Below are 25,138 nucleotides of genomic sequence, written 5' to 3'. Positions count from 1 at the left end.
CTGACTTTGTCCGTTTGTTTTTTTTTTTGTTGTTTTTTTTTAGCGTGAACTCTGTCACCGCGGTAAAACTTCGCAAAACGAGAAAACGACCCAGGCTGGTGCTTTGAACTTTAAGATCAGAGAAAGTCAAAGCGGCTGCTTAGTCAATTTCGCTTTCTTTTTTTTTTTTCTCAAAACGAGAAAACGACCCAGGCTGGTGCTTTGAACTTTAAGATCAGAGAAAGTCAAAGCGGCCGCTTAGTCTATTTCGCTACTTTCAAGCTATCTTGGCTAAGCATAATATATGTCACGTAATAAACCTTTAGTTTGGATCATTGGTAAATATACACTTACTTTGACCAACTACGGGCCAAATTAAATGATATTTTGTAAACCGCACTTGAAACCCACATTTGCACTGCAGCATCGAGTCATATACCGTTGGAAAGCTTAGGCCAAGTGTAATGACACTGTGGTAGTTAGCGATCCTCATTAATCTGCGTTAAATATTTATTTTGTATAAAACCTAACTTTGAGCTAGACGATCAAGTCATACCATTGAAAAGCTTGGGATGAATCTAAATGCTCTGAATTAGCGATCCATATTAGCGTTAGTGAGCTATATGCAATCAAAACCGTATACCTTTCATATACCGAGTCATAGACCTTTCGAAATCTTAGGTTGAATGCAAATGAGTTGTGCTAGTTATCGAACCGAATTAATTAGTGTTAATTATTTAACTGCACTTAAAGGCAAATTTTGCATTACAGATGGCCAGCAAAGGGCAAGTGTAAACGCATTATGCTAGCTAGCCAAACTTAGATAAACATCACAACAGAGCTAACACACTAACTAGGCTTACCACGAACTGCTTCGAAATGTTTTTCTTTGCCCGTGCATATTTGCGTGCAGTAGGTCTTATTTAGCGTGCACCCGCTGACAATAAATTAGTCATGAGTGCATCTTCCGTCCATGGGTTTGTCGCATCAGTGTGAAACTGGCTTTTGCACTCTAGTTTGTTCAGTGAATAAAACAGTTGCGCACTTTCAATGCGATCAAGCAGCGCGGACAACATTCTGACCGCAATTCGCCGAACATTATTAGGCACTGGTGTCAAGAAAGCTTACGAATATACTTTATGTCTAGGCAAGGTAAACGCCTCCCGATAATGTAATATTATACTTGAGAAACCGAAGGTTCCCGTCCAACGCCTAGTAGTCATGATCAAAAAGAAGTGTGTGTAAACATGTGAACACCCCCTGCACATTGGCCGTATCCTTGATAATCCCAAACCATGATTGAGAAGGTCAACTCAATTATTTACGGCAGGCCTGAACATCGCACCTGAGTGGTTGCAGTTTCGTTTCGTCATGTTCTCCTTTTGTAGTCATTGTTTGAGACGTCCAACTCCACTAACATTTTATACTTACATTTTCGTGGACATAATTTTATGCATTTTATACTGTTTCTATAATCATCACAGAGAAGTTTCTGATAACATGTGTGTTTATCTGGTCAGTTTAGTTTTATGTCTGTTTATATAATATCGCAATATTATATAATGTTTATATAATACGCAGCCAGTTTTTTTTTTTTCGGAAAACTTTTCTATGGGATTTAGTTGCTATAAGACGCAACTGGCATTTGTTTCTTCACGAGCGTTGGAATAAAACGACTATTAAACGAATGTTTTTGGTTGTCTTTTTGCAGTGAGCGCTCTATTTACTGCCCCATGCATAGCCCCATGGTACCCATGGCTCCTTTTTGGCTACTTTTTATTGCTCTTCCTCTGGTTGGCTACTTTCTAGCTACTTTTTCCATTTTTGTGGCGACTTTTCGTTTTTTGGACCTGGCAACCCTGGCCCAGAAGAGCCGTATTGCGCCTAGTTCTCATCGCCACCGCTGCGGCGCCACCGCTCCGGGACGAGTTGGGGCGGAGAGCCATGGGAGAGCTGCGCGCAGCGGCCGTGGCTGTGCTTTCGTTTCGGCGTCCGCGTGGTCGGCGCTTGCTCAATTTAGGATTATGAGCGGCGTTTCACACATATTAGGTGATGCTACGTGCAAGTTTACTATTGATAAGGTGATAGCGGCAAGTCATCATTACTAGGCTTTTCCAAGTCATTCGTGGTCTTCCGTTTACAAGAACGAGGCAGTCGTGTGCTTCGCTGAGAGCGCACCCATTTAGTTGCGTTTCAACCACTGTAATAACGTATTAGATATTACAATCTTGAAATCGGGACACGGTTTGGGGCCATTTATTCAGCGTGCACTTTTCTAGAAACTTACAATTCAGGACGTAGCGTTCAACATTATTGTTCAGCTTGTTCCTGCGTTTTCACTAGAAATAATATTCAAGTGGGTGCCACCACCAAAACATACTAGCTAACACAAACTGTTGCAAAAGAAACAACACAAGACAGCCAGTTCAACGACACGCCCGCAGGCTCAGGCAATTTTTTTCTCATTTGATTATGAAGCCGCGTGATGCACAGAAGACACGCAAGCTTATTTTACAAGCGAAGAACTTTCCTCTAAAAAGGTTTATGTGCAAGCGTGATTTTTTCCCCCTGTCTGATTGATGTTACCTGTCCAGTTGGTCAGCAGTGGTCGCACTAGTTTGGTTAGGGCCTTAGTGTGATTGCGGTCTTCTCTCTCGCAAATCAACTCCGGAAATTGCACAAAATAGGGAAAAAGGATGAAACTAACATGTGGTATAGCTTGCTGCTTCTTATGACCTGCAGGCACTCCATCACCTTGATAACAAAGGTGCATGGTGATTTTCAGATACCTTAGGCGTCCATCATCAAGAATTTTGATAAGTCCAGGGTTTTGCAGGAATCACAAGGCACAAAGTTGATAAATGGATGGGGACTAATAAAATAAAATTATTGACACACTAAAGTAAGCACTAGAAGTTATTTAAACTTTGGTAATATATAAATGATGAAAACACGGGCAGGCACTGAAAACAGAATAAATAAAAATGTTTCATGAGATTCTGTAAAAATATTCATACTTTCTCCTCAAATGGTCGTGCAAGGTAACCAGCCAAGAATTCATTCGGTGCTAACTCTATGTCAGCTGCTGGTTCACACCACACATGAATGAATTCAAGCTGACTCGAAAACTCTCTCGCAGCAGACGTGATATGGCAGTTGGCAAGGTACGACTTTCATAATCACGAATGCCAAGATTTATAGCTGCCTAATTCTTGATAGGTGCATTTGCAAACTGATGCTTGCAAGATGCCAACCTGCACAAAGCATGGCAAAATGTGTATAATCTAAGTCGATATATATATATATATATATATATATATATTTCGCTAGTGGTACCTTCAGTATTTTCTCCGAGGTGAAAACTGCAGCCCTTGCGTCAACTTTGTCGTTCCCGCCTTTGAATTGCCTTAGGCTGCTAAAAAGCGATACTATAGACCCGCTTTCAGAGCCTGCTTTAGGGCGTATCGGAAGCTGAAAACAAGATTCGGTTAAATGCAATGCACTAGTAAGACACGCAGAAGACATCGATGTAAGATACTTGATGTGATCAAGAGGGTACTTAATTTGCGCCAATGTGGATCTGGTTGTCATGATTGTTGCTTCGTACGTTTCTTTGGTTAGCCTTTGCTTCGACGTGCCTCCTTGGACCTGAATGTCTTCGATATGGCAAAGTCCAACTCTAACCAAGAGAGTCGCTCGTCATCTGACAAATAGAGCGGCTCCTCTTGGTGTCTCCATGGCTGCACTTATGCGATGTTGGGCAAAGCATACCATTTTGATATCATCGTCATAAAAGTGATCGTGGCGGAGCTATCTTGAAACAGACATGCTTCAGGATGACATGGGGGGTTGTCCAGGAGGAAATGAAGTGTAGCTATAACAAGTGGGGAAAATAAAGCTATTGACCTGCGCACATTAATTTTTACAAGGTTGTTTGGCTCAACATGAGCCCGCGTGAGTAACTTAACTTGTAATGTGGGCAGTTCAGGAACACGGAGGGGACAGCTGAAGGAAGCAGGATCTTCAGTGTTATGTTCTTCCTGTAATCGTCATCTGTGAAGTGCAGTGAGTATACCAGTGAATTGTCACTCGGCTCCCACCGGCTTCCTTTTCCATCCTAGCTCTCCCGAGATAAGTTTTTCAGCCATGCAGCCACACAGCAGTTGCCTGGCATGGTGCTGCATACGCTTAGGACTCTGTTGACACAGGCACAGATGACACGCATGCAGAACTATCAGAATCACGCGGTTATGTCGTAGTCAAAACGATAACACGCGCCAACCCAACCAGCGCGCTCCTTCCGCGTCGTCTGCTCGTCCGTGCCGGCGGCGCCCTGTCATGGAGTGGTGGCGCCCCCGCGGAGAATGACGACGGAAACTAACTTCTCCCAATACGCGCTTCCTCAGCCATTGAGGCGCGACGCGACGGGCCGCACCAAGTGCGCCTCCATTGAGCGGCCGTGGTTTGGGTCGTGCCTTTTTATTGCGCTGCTGGCGACATCATGCTCTCGAGATATACGAAGCACAGTGGCACAGAGTGCAATAAAATAGCCCGTGTGATGTGCAGAGGCGTGGTCAGGTTCTTTGTAAACGTGTGCAAAAAGTGTCCCCGCGTACCCGACAGATAGTGCATCTTTGTGCGCTTTTACTGGAAACAACGCTGACGGGACTATTGAAGGGCGGCCACCACCCGGGAAACATTTGGCATCTCAGAGGTAAGTTAATTTCCTTCTTTCCTTTACATTATCCCGAAAACTTTGCTCAGAACTCGTCATGCATGCCAACACAGCCCTAGCTCGTAAACACCAAGACGCGCATGTCATTATAACAAACGGATGTTTGGTTTTGAGTACAAAAAGGGGGGTGACTGTGCTTGCAGTGTCTTGGAAAGGAGACAGTGGCAGGAGCTAACCGATCGTAGGAACATATGCCTTACAAATCAGCACTCGTAAGCCCATTGCGGGATGCACGGTGCAGACTCCGTACTGCGATTCGGCCTTCGGCAAGAATTTAGAATGGGCCACTTCGTAGTGCCTCGACCCGGGCCTTATGTTGCGCTGCAGTTGAAGTTCCAGCGCTTGCGCAGTTGAAACTACACGGACTTAATAAGCGGTAAAACCTACCTGCATTACGACAGGGCTTGTTCATTATTTTTATGTTCGATTAAATTTTGCATATCATGAGGTATGGAGCCGGCGAACACGCGACGACACTGTTTCAACTTCAACCGTACTTAAAGCTCCATTGTCGAGCCTTTATAATAGAAGGGACAGCAAAAAAAGTTTTTGAGCTATTTTTCGGCAGTATTGGCTTGGCAGTTTTTTTTTTTATACTTTCTGTCTTGACTGAAGTAATCCACAAAACCTACAAAGTGCACATAAAATATAAAGCTCACAGAAATGATTTTTCTGGTCGGCTCTAGCAGCTGGAAAAAATTATTGTATAACTAGACCACTTACTCACCACGTCAGCTTCAGCAAAAAAAAGAAAAGTTTGGATAATAGAGGCAGTTGCACTGCAGTCCTGATAAATATGGTGAAGTTGTTGAAGCAAAACTTGAGTATTGAATGCAAAATGAATTCCACCTAGATCAGCCAGAGCACAAGTTGAAAGGTGAAAACGGGCGCTTGACTAAATTCTCTTGTGAAAATTCATATTTCTGGCCTGACTCTGCGCATTCTTCAGAGTTGGCATAATGGGAGCTGAGGACGAACTTTTGCCTTTGTTGGTGCACTGCTCCTGCTTCCTTCAAGGAGCCATTGTGCGTAACCCGAGTTGGGGTGCGATCATTGCATGTTCACAGGGTGGTTGGGGAACAAACTTGGTGGCACAGTGAAAGTCATTGACAATATGCTGATGACAGGCTGCCTTTGGCTTGTATTTCTCTGTGTGTTTCGTATGTGCGAGGGTTTCATAAGCTGCCACATTTCATGTTAAGGTGATTGGCATCATCAAAAAGTCAGTGTGATGATTGAAGTCCTCAGAATATGTCGTGATTTTATTTCTGGACAGACATTGCAGACATTGTTTACTGAACATACCTTTGGGTGAAAATCTAGTAGGTGAAGCTACAGGCAGAGTGCTTGCTTAGTATTCCAACATAACTACCCAAACAATGTCTCTGTTTACTGGAAACAGATATTGTTCAAGCTTCCAGCCTTCGAGTTGTTCACTCGTGCATTCCAGGTGAAGCACATTTACGCCTTGGCACATGCCAGGGTCAGGGGTCTGTTCATCACCACTGTACTAGGTTAGACTTCCAGTGGACTCAAAATGCCTTTTGCCATTGCCACGAGGTAGGATCTAAAAAAAGGTTTGATGATGAACATACCGTTCGCTCTGTTAGCAAGTAAAGAAGAGTTAACATAACTTTTCTTACTGGTTACATTATCTGGCACCTCTAGATGCGTGTTGTGCCTGCTACGGGCACTGAATCCTTGGTGTGAGACCGGAGGTCCTAGCAGGATCACAGACTTTTATAATGCTACTTAAATTATGAGCAGATCAAGGTGATAGATAACAATACTTTACTAATAGTGAATCCCAATCGCAAAGTTTGGTTACTTACAGAACAATGTTTTCTGCTCTTTTTTGGAGCAACTGTATTCGAAATGCAGATCTGGAACACAGGTCCCATCATCCAAATGCAGATGGGGAGCGATTGCTGAGCCAAGATCGCTCCATGGAGCAGTCTGGATTGCTCTGCCAAAACCTACAGAACCGGCTGGAAGTTGAGTATTTGTTCAGCTGCACCCTCTATGAATGCAGATTGCTGTCATGAACTAGTGCTCACTCTTGAGGACAGCAAGTCTTAGAGCAGCAGTAGTATGTAATGTTTTTTATAAACCTCACCTCGGAGTGCGACTCAAACTATGCGCAGAAACCATCTTTATGTGCTATTTTTCCTCTGTTCCTCTGAAACTGCGAAAACGGTGGACTGCAACCCAGGCAGCACACCAACATCGCACCAACCCCGGCCCAACGTCGACAAAAATTGGTACCAACATTGGCGTAACACTGGTTTTTTGAGAAATTACTACATTTTTATATATTGGTCCGGCTTATATGCCAACATTGCACCAGTCTTGGCACTGCCAACATAGGCTATCAGCTGGCCGTACCCCTTGTGTCACGTATTGGCATGCCACTAGTATCCATTGGCACATTTTGCATTGGCAATAAACCGGCCGTGCCGCTAGTATCACGTATTGGTATTTATTGGCATGCAACAAGTATTCATCGGCACACGTGGCACTGGCACTGCCACTGTTAAGCCACCTTTAGCCATGCAGTTATTTCACCCTTGCCCTTACTGCTGCCATTTGCTTAACTGTCACTCTGACAATTGTGGCTTTCTTATGCAGTCATTTCCCAATACCTTGCATTGCATGTCATCTCCCTAAGGAGCCATAAAATCCATGCAATTAAATGAGGCAAGCAAAATATTTTCCGAAAACATTTTATTGAGAGCTCATATACATGTACATGCCACAAGGACATCAGAGGGCCAAAATGCAGTGCAGGAGGCATTCGGTACAGGGCTAATATGGGAGATGCTAGTAGGTGTAATTGGAAACAGGGCACTAAGCAGCACATGACCAGGTAGTGCAGGTAGAGGTGATGAGGTGCAGTGTGCATTGCTCATGATGGAAGGGGCTGGACATGTTGAGCAGGGTTGATGCACTATAGCCTTGTAGTGCAAGAGGTGTTGCAGGAATAGGAGGCTGAGCATGGGTGCACTCCAGGGCAGTGTCCACCATGGATGGGAAATGGCAGTGGACTGTGTTGAACATGATAGTTGGCAGTGAAGGGTCAATGGATCAAGTGATGAGGTTGAGGGGGCGGGGGAAGCACATGGCCCAGGTAGTAAGCTGGGCACCCCGCAGGAAACAACCATTCAGGAACAGTTTGTTGAGGAGATTGGCCCGTGGGTGTTACAAATGACATCTGCACAGAAGACAAGCATATATCACCATAAGATTTAAACTCACCTTCTCAACACTTATTCAAACACATATTTGAAATCTGGGTGCTCTATACAATTGAGTACAAAATACAGAACCCCGCTATATTGAAGCCTGATAAAGTAAAGTGAAACTGAAGTCCCAGTTCATCTTCCATAGGCAACTGTACATTTTTCCCCTTTACAGTGAAGATGTTTTTGGTAAAAAACGGTTAAAGTGCTTCTGGCCATGGCGACGACTCCCGCGCACTACCTAGAGTTGCGAGGCCAAGACTTTTTGTATTTGAAAACAGAACAATAACCCCGAGTGTTCGTTTAGGTGGCTTTACTACTATCCGTAGCAGCAGTCAGAAGAAGCCTACTTTACAGAAGCCTTGGAGCCGTGAGGAAAAGCGCGCAGCGCGAAAAAGAAAAAAGTAAACCTGTCTACAAACATAGCAAGGAGGCGGCGTGTTCCATTCAGAAAGTAAAGAAGTAAACGTACAGCACGAAATAGGGAAGGGAAAGAAATGGGTCAACATTCACTGCAATCTGCAGTACAAATAATGAGGCAGTGGTGGCAGAAAGTGGAGGTGCAGCGAGTAAGGTCTTACAGCACTTGAGTGCCATGCGAATTTATCATTTATTGCCTTTTAAAAGACAGAAAGAGCAAAAAGAGACACCATGTTCATGCAAGGCTTTAGTTTTTACATGAAATCGAACTTGGTTGCATTCGTAATCACGTCTTCATGCTTCAGAGGTACTTCCACAAGATGTAGAGACATTTTATAATGAAAAAATCACACAAAGAGATGATAAAAGCGAGATGGAAGGTATTTAGGCTTTTTTTTCATTAAGCAACAAGACGTGTTCAGTAAGTGCCTATTTAACTACTAGACAGCACTTTCAGGACCATGTCATCACTGACCACTGATACAGTAAAGACCATAATATAGTAAATATTTTCGCTGGCCTCAGTGGCTTTACTATAAAGGGGTTCTACTGTATATATTGAAGGCCTATTGCCACACATTCTTCTTTTAGAGCACATTGCGACAGGTTTCTGGGCCTGCAAGGGCATGCAGCATCTTATAACGTAGGGATAATAAACATATATGCAAAATAATATCCATTCCAGATACAAAAGAAAGATATTTGGAAGATAAAACCTGCTTCCGGCAAACCGATAACTTCAGGTGGATGCTTAGTGTGCATATAGAATTACATTTCCTGAAAATATGACGGTTCAGGCTCCAGAACGTTCAATTTTTAAAAACTTCTTAAACATTCCTGCAATAGACAATATGGATTACTAAGCATGCAAAACTGAATATTAAAGAACACATTAAAGAATATTTTTATGGAGTACACCAGTTACAGACACGCATACATTACTGCGGCCAGAATGAAGAAATAATTGCCCTGACAGAACCGATCAAGCTATCTTCAATCAGCTGAGAGAGATGTGTACATCGAAGATATTCTCTAGGCTGCGCACACATATAATATTCTCAAGATAACAGTACCATTTCAAGTTCCAGCTTTTTAGTTTTCACAGCTTTATTGCTTGCTGCATTCTACTATAAACAATGGCCTCATTTGTAATGTACCAAAAAATAGTTTTCATACAGTGCTCATTATAAATTAAAGACACCAGAACAACATGCACACAAACAAGAAAAGAAGAACGGGACAGAGCGCCATTCAAAACTGATTTATTGAGCAGAATAATGTACATATATATCTCACTGCCGGCATATGCGCAAGGAACCCATTCAGCGTCATGTAGTTTAAGATAAGATATGTTCAGAAGCCCATGCCTGGTACCATAGCCTCTTTCTCTGAGAAATCATTCTTGAACATAGCTTATCCTAAACTACAAGATGCTGAATGTGATGTAGCTGAATGTGTTCCTTGCACATGTGCCGGCAGTGAGATATATATGTACTTGTTCTGCACAATAAATCAGTTGTGAGTGGAACTCTGTCCCGTTCTTTTCTTGTGTGCGTGCATTGTTTTGGCGCCTTCAGTTTATAATAAATAAGCAAGAAAAAGCCCAACAAGAAGTTCTAGTAATCATACAGTGCATGCTTGTTCAGCTAAAATTATTACAGTCATCCTGCAATGAGCAATTGAGCAAGTACTAGAAATTTACTTTGCATAGGCAGGAAAATGTTATGCTAGATCTGATTACAATGATATCGTACTTCCTTATCAGCTAGCAGCCTATCAGGTATGCATTTTCCCTCATCGCAGCTAATCATATGGCCATACCATCGGCAACCTTCCACGTGCAAGATTATATTCAGTTAGGCATACCTGGGTGATTTTATGTCCAGGTACCAGGTGTGGTGCTCGGGCATCTGATTTCTTCAAACCAATTCATAGTAGTTGTTGGTATAGAGAATAGTAATCTGCCTGAATATCTAAGGCCAAATATTATTTCATTGCTTAAGCACACCTTAAAATACAATGCATGATGTGACTTTGGGATCATAAAAAAACGATACATCTAGCATGACAGTGATTTTTCACTTCCACCCTATCACAAGTTCCTTGAAAAACCAGTTTAATCCTGAACTGAAAAGTTTTTTCGCACACATTTTATATTTCAGTATCTATAAAATGTTGATATTTTGTGAATATATTTCAAAATCAAAATTCCTTAACAGCCTCACAAATTATTCTTTTTTTCAAAAATGGACACTATTTTGTACTCAAATTAAAAATAAGATTGTGTCTGGAGAAATAGTATTGTTTGCAGAACAAAACAGCACAGACGCAAAAAAGCACACATATCGCTCAAATTTAATGTGCAATGCACGAACTGAGAGTTCACCTAAAATTACAAGTACAATAGCCTTGTATACATGGACTCGACAGAACGGGTTGAATCAGCGTTGAGTAAGCAAGGTCATCATTCTCGACACGGCTGATGTCTACATGAACTCGCTTTCTAGTGAGCAAGTATCGTAGCAGAGCGTAGCATCGAGATTCGATGTTATTGTGCAAGTTCTTACTCGTATTTGATCCCATTGACTTTTACTATCGAGAGCTTCGATTATTTTTTATCGTTGATGAGCGCTAAAAAGCATTCATTTCGAGTGACGCTCGTCGCCGCTCCAGAGGCTTTTTCCTATCCCAGAATTCCCCATAACTATACTCCATGACTGGACAGCGTCTACATGCGTAACTAGACTCCCTGACTGGACTGCGTCTACATGCCTTTAGATAAGCGGGTCAAGCGAATTAACCTACTTCCTGAAATCGAGTTAACGCGACCCGCTCCGCCGCCTATTTTACTCAACCCGACTGTGTACACATGAACCCCACAACTGATTTTTCACTCGACAGACGTACTCGACGCAATTCTGCCGAGTTCATGTATACAGGGGTGGAACACACGTGTAACAAGTAACAATGCAGCTAAGAATCCAATCTGCTTTCTTCTGGCTCATCCAGTTTTCTAAAAAAATATCTTGTCTTACAAAGGAGGATATTTGGAGTTAAGCAGCTAAGCAACACAAGATCCATATGCTTGCTCTAACGCATGACTCCTCAGTGCACTTACAGTTGCAATTTGCTTGGTCATGTGGCAGTTCACTAAACCGTCTGACTAGATATGACAATAAAAAAGAACATCGGGGGATCATTTCTACTTTTATTAAGACATGCAAAAGTTTTTTGTTGTTGACATAGCATTAAGAGACTGCGGGAGTTTGGCAGTTTTATACGTCTTATTTCGTTTGGCAGTTGCAAGGGGATGTAGAAAAAGAAATATGAGTAAGGAATATAAGGGGTGACAACATCCCGAAATGAAACTAATGAACCAATGATGCACACTGCGTATCTTAAATGGCGTCACTGGTAGCATCAAACACAGAAAATCGTCCTTGAGTATGACAAATTTGAAGCCCAGGAGGTGAGTTGGTTGTGAGCAGGTAGTTTAGGAAAGGGCAGCCCCCCTGAGAGGTAGGCGGCAACATCACTGCCACCCATTATGGGGAAAGCCCTGGCAAGCATGCAGGCAAAGGTGCACATAAATAAGAGCAATAAATGCACAAGGAATGCACGCCTGAATGAGCAGCTGCACTAATAATTTCCTTTTGTCTTTCAGCCCACCCCTCCTGCACTGTAAGCAAGTCTGCTGTTTTCCGAACACAGAAGCATATGCAAAAACAAACAATGTTCTCTAAAATTTAGAAAATTTGAACGAGTATTGCATGATGATCTTTCTGCAAATGTCTTGCTCTAGGGTTACAGAATAAATTCATTGCAGCTGCGAATAAAGCGAGTTGGGAGCTAATGGCGAATCTCAATGGCTTGGGAAGAAAATTTTTTAAAATTGTCACTTTGAGCAAAGTAAATAGCCTGGTTTAGATCAAAGTAATATTACATCTACATGGCTGAAGCCAGTGTAGGCAACCAGAAATGTACAAGCACTCAGTAACTGCATGTCTGTATGAACAAATACATACAGTGCAGGCAGCAGTAATGAAGGGAGAGTGGAAGGCAAATAACCTGAGCAATACTGAATGGCTTTCTTCTCTTCAACCTCAATACAGGCTTCCTGCGAATTCTTGTAATGCAAGCATAATCAAGTATGCTAAATATTCCATCACTTAAAGCACCTGCACTCCCGTGTTACGCAAATGACAACTACTTCTTCAGTTCACAAGCTATGTCTGTTATTGTGCTATTACACCACAGGTTCACTCAATCATGCCTCAACTTGAAATAGTCACATACTGTTGAAATAAAGCAATGAAATATAGCACCAGCTATTAAAGCACTGCCAGGGACATGAAGGATATTATTTTCTGCATACTGGTGGGCAAGACTTCTGAACAAGTAAGCCTTGAGCTAAAAAGCCAGAAAAAGTCATATAGCATGCAATCATATAGCAAAACGCCAGCAGAGCATTTAAAGCCTTTATATAATGCAAAACAAAGGCAATGTGTCATACCTACCGAGGCAGTGTTTCCTTACACACAGCATGTTTCATGGCAAGGCTCCCACAGTTGTTGACAGGTTTGCAGCACCAAAATGTTGACAATGTTTTCTGCCTCACATTCAGGCAGCACCCCTTTGATGGCAGATGATTGCTTGTGCAAAAGCAGTGCGATGATACAAGTGGAGCAGCTGGACTGCGGGCGTTATAGAGCAAAGAGCCCTAAATGCAAGGAAAGAAAGTCTCCATTAAATCGATGCCTCTAAATCATGATAACAGCATACCACGGCTCTTCTCTGTTTAGTTAATCTATAATTTCAATTCAAAGCTGTCTCAAAAAATGGACTAATTGCAACTCTATGTTACACATGGTATAACATAGCTGTGCCAGGGCGGTGGGGCGATCAGTTAGCATAACGACCGGAAAATGCATACTGATGTTTCATGCAGTTTTGCTGCTGGAGCAAAGTGTCATGGTGCGAAGAACAAAATTAAAAGCAGGCACGGGCGCCAAATGTGTGCTACACAACCGACGCGACTAGAGGTAAGCACGGGCATAAATTTTAAGCCCGACCCGGGCCTCATGCTACAAACCCGAACCCGGCCTGGAACTGAAATTGCCTGAGCCCACCCAGCGCTCACACTTAAGCTCCGGCCCTGCTGGAGATGCTATAACAGACCAGTTGCAAAACCTACAAGTCGGCTTCCCTGTGAGGCAGGAATTCGTGCACAGTGGCGACAGAACCTGATTCAGGGATAATAGGTGCAGTCCATGCATCTACCACTGTCCACGCTGCTTGGGATGCAGTGCACAGGCCATTGTCAGATAAAGGTTTTTGGGCATTCTTAACGCTGGAATAAAGGGGGGCGCACTGTCACCTTAGGGGTGAAGAAAATTTAGAAAAGGGACACTAACCGGAGAGGGTAATAGTGGGGCGACAATGCGCACGCGAATAATACTGTGACGAATGGGCAAGAGGTGCGGGAATTACCCTACCCGTCAGGCGATGTGCTAGCACTGTGCCCAACTATTACCCCAAAGTCTATGCTGCCATTGTGCAGGAATGTCTGCCGCACCAGGAAGCTGACGTGTAGGTTTTGCAACTGATCTATTGCAACTGAAGCAACGATACAGAAAGATAAAAATAGGCGACAATTCCTGGCGATGCATCGCGCGACGACGACGCCAACGCCTGTCGCTGCCGCTGGTGCACATCGCACAGAGCGAAGGACCTCAGCGACAGAGACGTGTTTTCAGTCTTGCTTTGTTAGCGCCGCCTCCTCGTTTGGTAAATGAGTACAGTTACGCTATATCCAGTTTCTTGCACTAAACAGCAACACTGATGAAATTTCTTGTAAAGCGTCAAGCCCCCCCCCCCCCCCCCCCAAAAAAAAAAAAAAAGATGGTCCCAGCGCAGCGGCGTGCTACTATACTGCGATACAGACATGATTTAAAGCAGAGGCGTTTTTCTGCAACTTTCGAAAATTAGCAATATCTAGTCACACTAGCATTTTTTGTTTTGCAATACTACCCTACCAAGCTTTTACTAAACCGTCTCGATGCGCTCATATATGCACGGATCAGACGAAATGAGCGTCTGCAGGATTTTCGCTCATACCGGACTAGGGAAACAAACTTTGCATGCAAAAAAAAAAAAAGAAACAACTAAGGTGAGTACCCCGAAGCCTTTTGCGATTGGCTGCCTCGCGAGCTGGTTCCAGCATCATGAGCGATTTTCTAGCAACCCAGAACCTGGGCGACAGCGCCGAGCGGCAAAGCTTTAGCGGTCCTCAGCACACTGCGCATCGTGCTGCCGTGCGACTCATGCGGTTAGCGTTTTATCGCGCCAGACACGAGAAAATATGCTTTTGCCCGGACTCCGCTGACTCCGCTCGAGGTCACCCGAGGGAACCCGAGCGGCCGAGCCACGCAACGGCTATACGCCGTTCCAGCCACTGTAACGCCGTGAATATCCGAAGTTGGCTTTTAGGGCTACGATGCCACGCAGTTGTCTACTTTAGAAAATCAGTACTCTGCAAAACAGTAACGGTTTAACTTGAAATAAGCTGCGAAATGATCGGCATCAAGTCGTGCACACTTGAGAACCACTTTTGAAAAGTTAACAACGTAAGAAATATACTAAAAGAAGACAAATCTCCCTAGCACATGGCTTGCGCAGCCTGCAGCAACAATGAAATGTAAGACAACGCTTGTAATTTAAAAAATGCTCAATCTAGGAGGCTAATATTTTGCTCCAATATACACAAACGCTTTATGAAATCTTAATGAAAAAATTTGAAAACTTACATGGAATATTTCTTGAAGAAAGAAGCATTTTCCGTGCGCGGTGCCACCGAACGTGCAGCCGAGCGAACGAGTGGCCGTTGGACGAAAGAACGGAGCGCCCTCTTTGAAACAAAATACAACTGCCGCCATCGTGCCGGCTAAGCGATTGTCGCGTCATCCTTCGAGCTTTTTAGTGATCGCCTTTTCAGCAGCAGCAGCAGCATAAATGCGCTCTGCGGCTGCTCGTCTATTTAGGGCTCTGTGCCAGCAGCGAAGCTCGTCGTCGCCCTGGAGAGGCGCCTAGCTGTTTTGTTTCTAGCACCCAAACCTGTTCAAGTTGTATTTTGTGAATGCTGTAATCTACTACGAATAGTTTGCTCACTTTTAGCATACCAACAAAAATTCTTTCATACAATAGTGCTCAATCGAGTGGAATATTTCAATCACCCTGAAATGAGGATTTGAAGCAAGTTTGTTGAAAATTATTGAGCTAAGCATCTCAGTACCACGACTTGCCACCTCTTTATAAGCTAGTTGCATACGATGCTTACATTTTTTCTCATATATCCGCACCGTCAGCATCATTCTATCTGCTAGATTAGTCGTTTGTTGGCCCGATTCATTAGGCGCTTGTTTCTTTCTCACAGTTTAGTTTCTAGCGTGTATTTTATTGGCTAAGAAAATGCGGTAAAAGCACATTTCTCTATGCAACCTGTTATGAGAGCCCGGAAATGTTTGAAAGAAGTCTCCAGTCTGTTAGCGTTCGTGTTTTTATTACTGCGCAATTCCTTCCCCTGGGCGGCCGTCCGCCCCTTGGACCCTGAGTGGTGCGTCGACCCGTCCACCGCTTTGGCGCACCTGCGTGGATTTCGACGCGCGCATGAAACCTCGGACCTTGCTCGCATCGCATGCGGTGAGAGAGTGCGATCCGGGGAACAACAGGAGTGCGAAGTGCGCGAGGACGGGATTGAGCGGTGCGTCAGCACAGAGAGCAGGCGGTGGAAAGCTTTGCGAATGAGCGTGTGCGAAACAAAGATGTGTCATTGTAATCCAGCTGTTAATATACCCATTGTACCTTTTCGTATTTTATTTGTGTTTCCAGTCTTTTCTTTCACATTTTTTTTTTTCGTTCTAATGCGAACAATTCAGTTTACATGTGGGTAATCTTCTCTCCATACAAAATATTTGTAAAAAAAAAAAAAAAAACTCCCTTCCCCGCGCACGCCTGTAACTGTCCCACCACGAAGGTAGTTAGAGAATAAATAAGCTTTGATACCGAATTAAGCCTAATTGTAAAACAACGACTGCTTTATTTAGTTTTTGAACTCTACAGTTATTCCTTCTTGCCATTTGTAGCGCAAGCATTGTAATGCAGTGAACGACGACGGAATCGCGAAATTGGGGGTGTGAATAAAAGCGGAGAAACCTTACAGACTTCTTTCTTTCACATTTGTGCAAAAAAAATAATCCAGAAATTCAAAAATTATGCTATCAATGCACTTGCATGGCGTCCAATCAAATGTTGTTCTGCTGAGCTGCCGTTCTTGTATACTGGCTGCTACACGAAGCTATTTTGATTTCCTATAAAATTCAGTGTGACAAAGCCCCACGCGGATATATTTCGCGTTTCAAGTTCTTGTGAAATGTGGAAGCCGGCCCGTCGCCGTGCCGCGGGCGACTCTAGCTCTCTCTGCGATCATTTTTGCCACTGCAGTGATTTGAATATTCGCGGCTTGTTTAGCAAATAACTGGCGTACTCGTTTGCCGAATGAGTGTTTCAAGATAATCATAGAGTATTTACCAGTACCGTATGTGTGCGATATTCCATCAGTGAGTAATGCGCCATGGTCATTGCAGTCGTATTTTTGATTATACACGTATGGAATGGTCTACTCTCGCAAAGCCTAAGACGTAAGTTACGCTAGCTCTACGTATGTCAAATAGGTATATGAAAGAAATACAGCCTTAAACTATAGCGGCTGACGCATTGCGTCGTAAATTCCCGCCCGGGCGGCGCCCGTCTGCACCTTGAACCACACGTGGAGCGTCAGGGCCAGCGTCTTGGATTGCATCGCGCAGCGTGTAACCCGACAACCCCACCTGCAGAGCGCATCCACTCGGGCAAGTCGGCGCCGCTGTTGCTGGCGCCGTGCCTCCATGTTTTTCTCCCTTTGTTTGTGATGTTTTCAATGCACCTAGCAAGCAGCGAACAGAGCGTTCATATTTCGGCGCGAGTGAGTGCCATCAGTGGACTGGAACAAAAGTGCGCGGTGTGTCGTCAACAAGGGCGGACGCTTGAGAAAAAACAAATGTGCGAACGAGTGCGATGAAGAAAAGTGAAACTTTAACCTAGTTATTTGTTTCAGCATAACCTTAATATTATTCATACTGAGATTGTACCTGCAGTGTTTTCTCTCCATTTTTTTTTCTAGTACTTCCCTTCTTAGAGCGACAACGAAGCAGGAAGCGTCGATACGATTTGCCATATGTGGGAACGTCCATGCATGTGCGGACCGACGTTTAATTTACCGCTCAATAACCCAGCTTTAATTTAGATCACCATTGTTAAATCGTTTAAGCGAAAGTATGTGCTGCGATGCTTCGTATTCCTATAGCTTAAATGGACTAGTGTATTTTTAAAGTTTATTTCGATGGAAGCGCGCTCGCCATAGTCGATCTGAGTCACGTACGAGCCTTAATATGCCGATGCTTATCGCTCATTTTTTTGCATCGCACTGCATGCGTGTCCTGCGGTAATCGTCTGTTTGAAGCCACTGTTGTTAAATCTAATACACTCGGGGGCAAAGAAATTTGCTACAACTTTTGGAATTCTCTTCACCCAGAGCAGCAGGAATCGCCACGGGAGCAGCTATGAAAGAACCTAGACCATTGCCGAAGAGAATACAAAAAATAGCAACCATTGCCTACGCACGATATATGACATGTCGTTTTGATTCTTTCTAATCTACCGGTCGGCGTAGAGCTATTTATCGCCGCCGCCCTGACGGACCAGCAAACGGGGGTGAACTTATTGATATTTGACGCCGTTGACCGATTGTCGGTCTCATCCAAATTCGTCACAGTATACATGTGGATCGATTACAGTGCCAGCTTAAGTCAATGAAGATCTAGTGTAAAAGAACATGGTGTAATCCCGAGCAACATCAACAACAGCTAGGTGGGATTAAAGCAAACGCGACTGAAACCAGCACCGCGGAACTTCACAAGACTATTTAGACACAAGATTTCCGAAGTATTTAAAATTGCAGAGGTAACTTGAAAACATCGATTATAACAGCACAGTTAACGACTCCAGGTATTAAACGAGCCTGCCAACCGCAAAAGCACGCTAATGCGGTTTCCCACGGAATATTTCCACCACATGCTAATTTGCATCTAGTAGTGACCAGTAGGTGAAATAGACAAGAAAATGTTGACTGAAGTGTGTTCTAATGCATTTGGCGGGACATGGTAACAGAACTGACAGTATTGTCCAGCATATGCCACATATTAGCCAACGTCAGTGGAGTAATGGCTAACGATTCGATATAGCCATCCTTATGAAAGGGCAATGCCAATACTGCTGATATGTAAGGTATGCCAGTGTATATCTGACATTGGCGGGCCATTGTAACAGAGCTCACATTATTGTCCAGCATATGTCGAATATTGGCCAACATCAGTGGACTGATGGCTAATGCTGTCCGTTATAGCCATCCTTATCACATGGCAGCGCCAACACCGGTGATACGCCGGATATCCAGGCCCATCATTGCCATCCTCGTATAATGGTACCACCGATATTGTCAGGGCTTCGGATATGACGGGCCAATGTTGTTATCAATATAAATAGGAACGAACAATATTGGTTACCAATGGAATCCTCAGGGCCAGTGTTGGACGTGTTATAGAATGGCACAACCAATACCAGCCATAAGATGGCAGCGCTGGGCCTACATAGGGCTGATCTCTGCCAACTCACTGACAATATTGGCCCGGGCTCTTGTGCTGCCTGGGAACTTTGTTTAATTTGATAGTAGTGCAAAAACAAATATTACTATGCTTGCCCACACTTGGCTGTACTAAAGAATGGCATAAACTGTTTATGTCAATGCCATCCCAAGAAGCAGCGGGAGAAATGCCGACCTATTACAGGTTTGAAAACAGACGGCACGTGTATATCAAGCACAGGCTAGTGCACGGAATGGCGGGTACTTCCTCTGTCAGTCCACGGGCACCACCTACTTGTGTTGGCTGGTGCACGAGTTCCAAATGCTGAGTCGGAACACAGTCTGGACTGGATGCAGGGGTTCTGTTGCGGAGCGGGTAGACCATTTCAGTTGTGGGATTGTAATTCACTATATGTGCGGAGAAAAAGCAACTGAACGTGAGTCTCTGCTGGCATATATCGCATTGCCTGCTGCCATCGCTTTTGCTTTCAGTATGCATATGCTAGTGTCAGGAAGGCTTAGAGCACAAGTGGGAGGGGAGACGCTGATCTGTGCCATTATGGAAAGGCAGAGTTGTTAACATGGACAAATACCTCTTTGCATCATCATGAAAGTTGCTAAGGCTCAGCTCCATGCACAATTAGGCTAATAGAATGCAGGCATATTTCAGACAGCTCTGCAGCTACAGGCCTACAGCAACGGCTGTCATACCTTTAATGAGAACTCTTGTCTAAACAGGCAACATTTCACAAAGTGCAAAGTAAAATGCTGAGCATGTCTTTTTTTTTTGTTGTTTTCATTTAACAAATCTGATGGTCACAGTGAAGAAGTCATAAAATGGCTGTTAATATGCCTCTGCTGCCCCATTCGTAAAGCAAACAGATTGAAGTTCTCGAATAGGCATGGTTACAGTCCTGAGCAGTTCTGTTAGATGTGTCCGTAAGGGTGGCACATTGTTTTGGCTTCATCACTTTCATTGTTCAAAAGAATTCTAAACAGTAGGTGAATTGGAACTTAAAGTGGACAGAACAAATAAGCCATCTTTAGAGGCAGAAATACTGCAGATGGTGAGGCAATGGTCAGATGCCAAGGAGCCACGAGCCGCACCTGGACTTTGCAAGCAGCCTTGTGCTACTCACGAGCCGCAGCTTGGCCAAACCTAGCTTATTTAAATAAGCTTAGCTTGTACAAAACACGCCTGCAAATGTAACCCTGCCTCAAGGCTGCCTACACCCTGCCGTGGTGGTTTCAGTGTTTAGGGTACTTGACTAGTGAGCTGGGTGACCTGGATTCGATCCCAGCCGGGGTGGTTACATTTCGATCAAGGCAAAATGCTAGGCGCCCATGTGCGGTACAGTGTCAGTGCACATTAAAGAAGCTTAGATGGTCGAAATTGTCCAGAGCAACCTACAATGGCTGAATCTCATTGCCGAAGTTTCTTTGGGATGTTGAACCATATGAATCAAATCAAGGCGGCCTACTGTTAGCATTAGTAGGTGACCTTTGCAATGCCACAAAGTCTGCCCCTCACCGCCGAAATTTCGTTGTTTGCACTTCAACTCTGGTTACTTACACCTTGATGACACCTTTTCCTTAAACAGTTGTAGTTGATGAAAAGAAGTTTAAAAGCGTATCTCACTCTCAGTCAGTGAACTCCGAAAAAGGTGCTGATTTGGTTGTAAACTTCAGTTTTCTCATGAGAATTTGGTAATTGTCATAATTTGACCCTTAAAAAGTCATGTCTCTGCTGAAATGTTCATGTGGCAAGCTAGGTAGCTTCTGTAGATGGCTTGGATATATCAGAAGTGCTATGATGGTGAACTGTGCTTAGTGTCTACCATACCTTAATGATGAAGGTGGCGAACGCTGATTAGACAGATTTTATTGCGTTAGGTTTCTGCACCCGGTTTCAGCCAGGTTTCTAGAATTATGTGACACTGGGGGCTCCTCATACCACTCAATTTGTAAGTACGGTGGACGTCATATCATTTGCTCGCTATGTGCATTTCGTTGTGCGGGTTTAATAAGCTTTTCACGAAAGTGGATACAGTGAGTATGCATAGATCTGTTCTCTGAAGCATTCGCTGAGTGACAGCCCAGGCCAACCCTGGTAAACCCAGAACTTCTGCCACATTATTGTTTCATTGGTATGGTTTTTTCTACCCTCCTGATATCCCAGCTTCTGACACCAAGTATGCATACCATGGTCTGTCATTAACTCCAGTGCTGTAATCGATCATCACATACTTCTGTGGTGCTGCACATTTCAAGTTATCACTGTATATATGAGCAGTGTTTCGAAACCTACTTAGTGCTGAGCTGCGGTACACATTTGAGGACTAATAGCAAGTTTGCTATGCGTGATGGCTTCCACAGACAAGGATACTCTTGTGGGGAAAGGAATGTTGCAGATGCCTGCATGACAACCCTTCTGATTTTGCCAGAAGACTTCCAATTTTTATTGCATAAGCAATACCACGTGAGGTTTCAGCCCATTGCGTATACCCGGCCTGTAGAAAGTTTGACCTTTGACCTTTAGAGATGAAAAAGAAGAAAGAACAAAGAGAAGCTACGTCGGCTTTGCTTACGTAATCTAAATCTAAATCCCAGCTAAATTTTTATTGCGTGATCACTGCCCTAAATCTTCCGATAAGGGGCTTGTTCCTGCAAAGAATGGCTTTTGCGAAACCGGCACCGAGGAATTAACATCATAATTGCCAGCATTGCTATTGGAGGCCACACTAGCACCATTAGCATCATTGGCTAAGCTGGAAATCAATCAGTCGATTTAGCTGAGCCAGATTAGGTGTGGCTGGTCGCAGAAACAGTTGGTGTACTGCATTGCTTGTAGGCAGCGATACGCATCCAATGTAGGCCCAGTAGATATAGATGCTTTGCTGGCTTTGCTTTTGATCTTGGCTAAGGCAGCTGCTTGGTGCACTTGACATTAAAGGGTCATTGGTGTAGCTTCGCCTAGATGTCACGCCTTCCAATCCTCCTGTATTGAACTTCCAGCCGCATGCCTCGCGTTACCAAGCTGCTCTATGCCTAACAATGGTGTGATAGCTTTTGGTGTCCAAGCAAGCTGGGAGCCATAATTCTAAGCATACCTGAAAAGCCATGCCTTTCACCAACTGCGAATATTCCTTCGCAGCTCAAGAGACAACCCCCCCTGCCCCCCCACAGCGCCATGCGTCTGAAGACATATATACCCTCAGGGAATCATCAAACCATTGGTGTGTGCAGCACAGATGTTCTGTGTGCAAAACTGCGCATCCGGTGCCCCGTATCTTTCTATTTACAATATGCCATTGCCCACAATTGCACCGCTGTCCGGAGAAACCACTGTTCATACTTCATTTGTTATTGGGCTTTAAATGCTTGCTGCAACTCGGCACTCCGTACACTCTGAAATGCTACTGAGGTATCCGGTGACGACTAGAAATGTGCCTACACCACAGCAGCATAACGCGATGATCAACTACAGCAATTGAAACCTGCAATTGACAACATTTATTCATGCTCGGCGTCAGCCGCAGGGACATCAAGAGGCTTCTCTTGGTCGCATCTGAAAGGATGTGCCAGTATTTTAGAGTCAAACAGATTGAGGTTCTCACAGAGCTGATACTTTAGAGAGTGGGTGAGTGAATCCTTATTGTATCCACTTTCATGAAAGGCTTGGTATGCCGTAGGATGAAGTCTGCACAGCATATGAACCTTGCTATGCCCCCTATGTTTGCAAGTGGAGAGGAGGTCAAGGTGTCCCCATACTAGTGTCATTGCCATTTTGCGATTCGCGAGGGAACTTTCTCCTACACTTGAGAAGCTATTCAATTGGAGCTTTATTTCTAGAAGAAAAAAAAACAGGCCTTGAGGACCGCTTAGGGTAAAGGTTTCAGTCAAGGCATGTTTGTGAATATAGCAGTTAACCTGGTCCCCATGCACTGTTTCCACTGCATCGGGTGGAAGGGGATTTCTCAAGAAGACCTTGTTAGAAGGAACGCTCAGGGGCCGTCATGAATCTTAACCAAGCCTTGAGTAGAGGAATGGCTGTTTCCACCACTCTATGGAGCAGAGGCACATTGCTGAGTCAAGGCATATTTTCATGTGATTGTCAATTATTAAATGTTTGCTTCAGTGATGCATTCATACATCGTTAGCGCTGTCCTTGTCTTGCAATCGCCTAATGCAAGGCACAAATTTCACTTGAAATCTTAATGCTAGAGCATATAAGACAATCGCAGGATATTGTTAACGTTAGATGTAGATAATTACCAGAATTAATGGCAAGCAAGGAGGGTTCAAAGCACTTTTGTGCATAGTGGCACATCTAGCGCCCAGAGCTGGCCGTATATAAAACTTTGACAAGAGTTTTATGACCGGAGGAAGCATTGAGGGCTCAGATATGGCTGTGGATTATGTAATGCACCTACATCCATCAAATTTCACTAACTTCTGTTATCAGTCTGTGGACAATAAATGTGTTTGAAGTAATAGTTACGGTCGGAGATTGACCATCAAGATTCTAAGTTGCATTCAAACTTGAGTGGAGTTGTGTCACTTTTACATGGCATTCTTGATCACCGTTGAAAGATTCCATCATCTCACTAGAAGTTATTGTACCACCACTGTTGCAATCGATAATTCGCTGCTAGGCTCATGTAATACTCGTGCCCTTTTGGAAATGTCTTATCAGCTTTTTTTTTTTTTTTTGTATAAGTGGCAATGATATTGTATTTTGTGCAGTGTTCTGTGTGCTTTTTTTTTCTTCATATGATCGTATATATTTAGGACTGCATAATCTTGCAGGCTTGATTTTGTTTCTAGCCCTGTATGCTGAGCAATATCCAAGAGTGCCTAGTTCTACTTCTCAAAGGCCAGTTTAGTCTCCAGTTTTGCACTGCTCTGTTGACTTGCTAATTGTATTGATTGATACGATATGGTTTGAAAACCCTTAAAATATCTGTTCGACTCAGGTATTAGATTTTGTGGTGAACTGATGCCGAGCAGCCTGTATGCTTGTCTGTTCCTCAGATTTCTGTAGTTCAGAATCGAAATGTTTTGAATTGTTATCAAATAATAGTAGAGCACCTACTGGTTCCTTTCTCAAAATGTTTTGAAAAGACATGAGCTGAATTTTTGCATTTTTGGCACTTTGCAGACGTCACACTGTGAAAACCTGTATCCAAGTCCGAACCCGCCAGGCCAACAGCAGCTGAAGAAGAAAACCTCTATCCAAGCTCCAACCTGGCGAACTGAAAGCAGCTGAAGTTTTGTAATCACCAGGTATCACCCATGCTGAGACATGGCATGAATAAAGCCAATCCAGGTGACCACATAGTATTGGTTTTGCAAGCATGCATGCTTTACACTTGAAGCCCATCTCATGGAAGGCATCATTTTTACAAAACATTTTGTGTCAGAACTGCAGCAGACACTGATTGAGGCCTTGCACAAAGCCTAAAACTAGAAAATTAGTATTATGCGCAACACGAACGTGAGGAGTATGTATGGAGCCTTGCAACCATGCAAAGTATTACCATAGCATGGTATACCATTCCTGTGTCAATGTCTCATCCTTTGAGATCAGACTGTTGTCTTGAACCTTCCGAGTGCACTCAGTTCTTGCGCTATGCGAGTGTGCATATCCATGCGCTCTGCAGGTTAACTATGCAGAGACTTTGCCGGACTCGCAGTACGTGGGTGCAAAAGTCCTGGCTGTGCGCACATCCTCGCACTGTGCGGGTTGATAACTACGCACAGATTTTGCGTGCTGAGTCAAGCACATGATTTTCAGCCACTGCACAGACAATTTTTGTTTTGCACTTAAGGTTATTTACCTAAATTTAATATTGTCTTCAGACAGTGGAATTTGCAGTAGCTGATGAGCTGCTTCATAAACTCACATTATTTACTAAAAATTAATTCCGCCGGTCTCATGCTCCAAAGGTATACATATATAGCCCGAGCCACTATCGTGCTGCTCTAAACCTTTCAGGAAATCAGGTTTGCCGCTTTCTGGAACTTCAA

General features: G+C 43.7%; 1 long non-coding RNA gene across 1 annotated transcript; it reads right to left on the bottom strand.

Annotated features, from left to right (window-relative positions):
* Positions 1 to 7,407: 7,407 nt before the first annotated feature.
* Positions 7,408 to 15,254, bottom strand: LOC146186483 (uncharacterized). The gene is made up of 3 exons (XR_014708118.1): positions 15,180 to 15,254; positions 12,891 to 13,093; positions 7,408 to 7,925 (listed from the first exon to the last, which is right to left on the bottom strand). It is a non-coding gene; the product is annotated as an uncharacterized LOC146186483 (long non-coding RNA).
* Positions 15,255 to 25,138: the final 9,884 nt, after the last annotated feature.

The sequence above is a fragment of the Amblyomma maculatum genome, chromosome 6 (assembly GCF_055883805.1).
Source record: "Amblyomma maculatum isolate TAMU_Amacu chromosome 6, ASM5588380v1, whole genome shotgun sequence".
Classification (NCBI taxonomy): domain Eukaryota; kingdom Metazoa; phylum Arthropoda; class Arachnida; order Ixodida; family Ixodidae; genus Amblyomma; species Amblyomma maculatum.
This window is presented reverse-complemented; position numbering and strand designations above follow the sequence as displayed.